Source organism: Chamaea fasciata, unplaced genomic scaffold (genome assembly GCF_029207755.1).
Source record: "Chamaea fasciata isolate MVZ Bird 193981 ecotype frontalis unplaced genomic scaffold, bChaFas1.0.hap1 SCAF_16, whole genome shotgun sequence".
In the NCBI taxonomy this organism is placed as follows: Eukaryota; Metazoa; Chordata; class Aves; order Passeriformes; family Sylviidae; genus Chamaea; species Chamaea fasciata.
In genome coordinates, this window is record NW_027094101.1 from 1,288,142 (window position 1) to 1,294,449 (window position 6,308).

Below are 6,308 nucleotides of genomic sequence, written 5' to 3' on the forward strand. Positions count from 1 at the left end.
AGACAGCAGGCAGGAAAAGTCTATTTAAACCACCTATTTCAAATAATTTTTGAAGCAGACGGCAAATTTTCCTTTACAGTCTGGTGCTTAGGAGTTGAAGAAGCATTTGGACCACGCTCTCAGGCACATGGTGGGATTGTGGGGGTATCCTGTGCCAGGCCAGGACTTGGACTCAATGATCCTTGGGGGTTCCTTCCAACTTAGGATATTCTGTGATTCCGTGAAAATACATAATAAGTGGGCATTAATAAAATATCATTATTTTCAGAAGAGCCAAGTGATGTAACAAAGTGCTTTTTATTTCAGGATGACCTAATTAGGGCATTATGGCCAGGGTTTCCAAAGATTCATTGGTTTGACCTTCCTGAAAACTTTCGCTTCTTTCCCAGAAGCAAACTGTCATTTCTTTGACCTCAGTTTAAAATTCTGTAGTGCAGAATTCAGAGTCTTTAGGGACTTTGTATAGAGTAAGTACATACTGTGTGTTATTAAATGCATTTTAATTAAAAGACCAGTTTTAGAAACAAGACAAACCACATGTATTCAGGGCTGAGGATTTTACTTTTGCACAGGCCTATGCAAACCAATAGATGTTTGAAATGACTGAGTCATTAAATAGCAGTATTTAATGAGATTTTGGTAACCACATCAACTTCAGACAAGTTAGAGTCCAGGCCTTGTGCAAACAGGTGCAATTGAAGTGGCTTGAATGGATTTGATTATTGACATTTCTTTTGGGAGGCTGAAAGAGACTGAGATACAGTGTTTTGAAAGGCTGCACGTAAGGGGCACTTGCCAGTGTGTTTCCCCACAGAATTTTAAGATGTAAGTTTTACCTCCTGGGGAAATTTTCGATTTGAAATGTTATAAATTTGTCATTGTTTCACTTGCCAATGTTGTCACGTTTGCAGCATGAAATCTCCTAACCTAGTGTGCATTAGCTTGAGCTATTTTGCACGTATACTATTAGTAATTATTAAACAGGGTTCAGTTAAACAATCTTCCCCTGAAAAGCTCAAGTGGAATTTTATTTCAAAAAAAAAAACAAAAAAAACCAAAACATTAGGAAGCCATCTGTTTAAAAAATGTCTAGGGCTTGGAATCTAATATTTGTGTCTGCATTACCTGGTATTGCATTGTTGACTCTTGTATTCGTAATTATGTGAAACCCACACACATTATATAAAAATATGGGGATTTATGTAGTAACTCGAATAAATGTTTGTGATTATTTGTTTGCTGCTATAGATTGTCAGAACATCAATCAGTTGGTCTCCTAACTCACATTTCCCTAAAGAACTGTAATGTTCAGAGTCTCCATCGCTTTCCTAACCCATAATTATTTTTCATAAGTTAAGTGGAGAAATCATGTCATACACATGGCAAACTGTTTAAAACCTCATGTTTTGTTACCTTTTACTTAGCAGTTTCCCATTTGGTACTTTACTTTGGATGGTATATAAAGCCAATAAGCAGGTGGAAATTGGGTCATAGGAATCTTTCTGGTGCCAAAAACCAACTTAATGGAAACTGTTAAGCATAGCTGTATTTTGTAAAGGAGCTTTACTGTTCTCATCTGAATTTGGCATGATGTTCTGTATTATGTATGTTTGAAACAATTGTAAATTACTGCTGAATCCACTTGGCTCTCAGCAGTCCCTGTCAACAGTGAACACATTTCGTACAGATATATGTTCACTGGAAATAGGAAGTCTTTTATTTGAAATGTTACAGGTTTACTTTTACATTTTTATGTTATTTAAATTTCAATATTCTTAATTTAGACAAGAGCTGAAGCTGTAAAATTTGTCTGCTGAAAGCTGTTTATTAGCCTAATGCTTACTTTAAAAATTATTAAATCAAACCAGGTTTTTGAGTAGGACTGACGGTTGAATGGGTGATATTTAATGCTGTACAGGAATCTTAAATTTCCTGCTGTTTTCATGCCTGACTGATTGTCCTTAAAGACGGATCGTTTGGAAGTCAGTACACAGCGACTGCTGTTGTACTGTTGCTGTGTGCTTTTGGTCTACCAAAGCGGCAGTTCAGTGAGCGACCCTCAGACGTTGACTCTGACATCCTGAAGAGAAGGGCTATTTTCCACATGAGTATGGAGTTCCAAAAGATACCTGAACTTCATATTTCCCTCAGCTGTGCTTTTCCATGTTCTTCTCCCTTGAGATTCAAGCCTGTAATTCAAATGTTTTTTCTAGTAGATACTCATAAAGAGAAAATAAATTTGAATGCTTTCTGTACTGTTAAGCGTACTAGTTACAGATCTTAGCAATTTGAATTAGATAATTATTTATTTGTAATTAAATGGATATGTGTTTTACATAATCCTTTTTTCTTTCAAACAAAATTTCTTTCATATAAAGATTTTATAGTGCACATCCTATCTTACATGGAAATAAATGTGTTCTTTTATATAGCAGAAAGAATTACTCAGGTTTTTATCTGCAAGGAAAAACAAATTGAAATGCCATAGAGGAAATATGTCTGGAGAAGTATTGTACTAAGCAAGATTTTGCATGATTTGCCATGCAGTTGAAAGATTGGTTTACTTTTGAAAGTTTGGACAGATGAGCAATTTCTTTTTTTGAGGACATGCAGGTCATTTATTAAACTTGAAATGCCTTTCAAAAGAAAAGACAACATTTCATAATCTCCGTATCAGAATTTGTGGTAATGGAAATTCATAATATATGTTAATACTTCCTTCGTTAGCTTTGATGTCTAATTTTGCAAAACATTAAATTTTCTATGAGCTAAGTGACAATTTTTGCCATACTTTAGGTTTTTTTCTGAGTAATAAACTCAAAACAAGTTAGAATGCTCTGGAGTGACTTACACGAAATTCTGTCAGATTTATTGATATAAAATGTTTCAGGGTTTGTTTGTCACAGTTTGTGAGAGTTCCGAGCGAGTTAAATCTGTCTCTGGAATTTTGACATGTGAGTCACAGTGAGATCTTCAATAACAAATGTTTTGACTTGGTGTCCCAGGTGGAAAAAAAGAAACTGGCCACTTAGATCCCACTGAAGAACAGTTCTTTAGTTTTCTCTTGACCTCACTTCTTTATTAATGTTTTACTGTTTCCTGTATGAAGAGAAAAAACCCAACCAACATTCACACGGCTTCTTTTATGGTCATGATTCACCACTATGGCAATCAAGCAAACCTTGGAAGAACATTGTGTGGGGCTTTGCCAGTGCTTTGAAGTGCAGGCAGTCAGAGCTGTTTGGACATGGTTTGACTTGAATGTTGTGCTAATGTGTGAGTTCCAAAGTTCTTGCTTGTGGTTCTCCACCCAGAAAAAAAAGAAGACAATCACAATGCACCCTCATACTTTTTTCCTACGAACAAATAAGAAATACATAATAATGAAGAGGCATTGAAGACACTAAAGATGCAAATTGCTGTCTTACAAATAAATTATTCTTATGAGTAAAGAAGCTAAGGACAGAATTAATTACCTATAATGTCAAGAAAACAACTCTAAATGTTGTCCTGATCCAATTTTTGGTATATCTACAAATGGTTTGAAATTCCAGTTTAGTAGCTTGGGTGTAATTTTACAATACAGAGAAGAATATCGATTTCATTGGGAACAAGTGCTTGTCTCAGGTAGGAAATCTTCCTCTGGCATTTGGCTAAAACCATAGGAAGAATAGACAAGTAACAGCTCAATTTGTGTAAAAGTTATTTAATGAAGAGCATCTCTGTAGTGAAGAGCCATTTGTAGGTATGGCTGCATGGAAGGTTTTATAAAATAATCATAATTATGTTAACTTCTATTGAAAGTGAAAATTTGACAACTGACCTGCAAATTTCAACTGATGCAATAGTGAGAAGAAACAGGCGTGTCACAGGATTCATAATGTCCAGTCAGCTGGGCATGGACAGGTTTGCTTTTTTCCCATTCTTTCTCTTGAAGCCCAGATACCCTTAAGCTTTGTTTGATCTAAGTGGAGAGCAGATTTCTCTCTGGTTCAGTTTCCAGTCAGATTTTTTGTCTTCCATTCCTCATTAAGTGTGAGACTTTGCTGGTTGCTTGCACGTGTGCTCCTGCCCCAAGGATGAGCACTGACAGCTGTGTTGCTACATTCTCTGAAACATTAAGCACAGCTTTTCCTTTTGCCCCCTCTTTTATGCACTCAGTGTTTATAGTTCACCTCTTAGAAAGATGTGATAGTTGAAGAAGACAAGCACAGGTGTAAAGATTTCACAAAATCAATGATTCTTTGTATTAGCTGCCATCTATCACGCAGCTGAGAAAACACTGGATACACTGTGTATTCTTCCTTCCTCGGTTCTAATGTTGTTTTGGGCATAGTCTGTGCACTCTGTGCCATCCACTTCTCTACATAACTTTGCTAAATTATGTTGCATACATGTCTGTGTCACAGTTCTGGAGCCAGTTTTCTTCTCATTTGGCTGGCCCTCAGTAAGCAAAGCACACCTCGCTGTTCCTTCTCCACGCACGAGTTTTCTGTCTTTCTGTGATTCACAGCATTTCTCAAATGCGTTCAAGGTGTGCTTGTAGCTGTTGATCTTCCTTTCAATTTTGGGGAAAATCTATAGTTTAAGACCCTGGATTGCAGGAAGGGTTTGGGTGAATTTGTTGCCATCTGGCTCAGATACCCCTTTGTCCTTTGATGTTCCCTCTTAACTGGGAGCTGCGAGGGTGGGACGCTTTCCACAGCCCCATGTCTGAGACATGGATGACTCAGCCCTGACAGCATATGGCTGATTTCACATCCTCTGAGGTATTTAATGATACAGCAGTTTCATAACCACAACCACAGTTCCTACTTTGCACACAGATAGGTTTCCCACGTCGGCACAGATGCTTTTTCAAAGGGAGCTTCTTAACAATTCCGAGTGTTTCACCTACAAGCTCTACTGGTGGCATTCTCTATTTCATGCAATGCTTGTTCACCTCACTGCTTCTTATGAGCAGAGTATGTAAGAGGTGTTAGAGCGGAATAAAATACAAAAAGTGAGAATTATCACACCACGTAACTTCTAAGTAGAAAGGTGATTTACAAAGCCAGCAGCTGCTTTATATAAATCTTAAGATAGAAGCAATGCTTCTCTGAGCAAAAGAATCTCAGACTGATTATGAATCAGAAACATGAGAAAAACCAATAGACACGTAGAAGGCTAGGAGCTTGGAAGCTTAATTTTGGCTTCAGAAGTTGTGGCTTCAAAAGCCACATCTTTTTTTCCCCCCCCTGCTGTTGTTTCAAGTAGCGTTATCTTTGTTATTTTTGGCTTGCACACAGTAAAGGTCCAGACAGGAATGGTCATCCTGATCCTGGCTTCGTATTCCTACCTTGCTGTTATCCCAGTTCAGGGAAGAGAACTGGCAGACAATAATTCCCCTTTTTGTGAGGATAACATCTTGCTTGCTTCACTCCTTGAGCTTACTTCCTTAAAAAGACAAGCGGGGTCCTTCTGAGCAGCACCATGTCAGGAGGGGCTGGTTTTGGGGGGAGAGGATGAGAATGTGTGACCAGAGACAAGGGAAGGCCCTAATGATAGTGCCGAAGGAATTGCTCTGCACTAGCTCCATCACCCCCCTTTCTCTGTCATGTGGAGCATTTTCAAATTACATTGCTTTACTTAGACTTTCCTAGACTATTGGACATATGAACTTATTACCTAAAACTCATTGTGTAAAAACTATAAAAATTGAAAGAGCACCGAGAGGGAAGAGCTATTAAGAGGCAATTTTAAGGGTTCTAATTTTATATCAGTGAACATTATATTGTATCTGCTTGTATCTTGAAACATTAAATGTATTTCTTGCTTATGAAGAATATAATTGAAAGAAATTTTAATCTTCAGATTCTGCAGAAATAATGTTTTGGCACTCAGTCCAAATGTCAAATTCTAAGTGAATATTCCTAGAAGTTAGGCAGCTGTACCCAATATCCACATGTGATGGTCTGGGGTGTAGTTTGGGTAACTGTGTGTCCCATAGCAATCCTTAAAACAAACAAATACACGAAATCCAAAGAAACTACTTAGAAAATCAACATGGTAAGCTTCTTCAATTTTTTTTATTTTTTTTTAAAGTAAGCTAGGGACGTGTGTTCTGTACTGTCCTTATTGAAAAACAAAGGTCTGGCAACTTTATTCTTTGAAATACTGGAATGACCCAAAGGCTTGGAATTGAGATTTGATGTTGGCAAGAAAGTGACCTGCCTGTTGAGCATGTGCTTTTGTTATTTCTGTGGAAAATCTACTTATTTAACCAAGTTTTAGCCCCTTTGGGCCTAACTCCTAGTATGGTCTCTGCT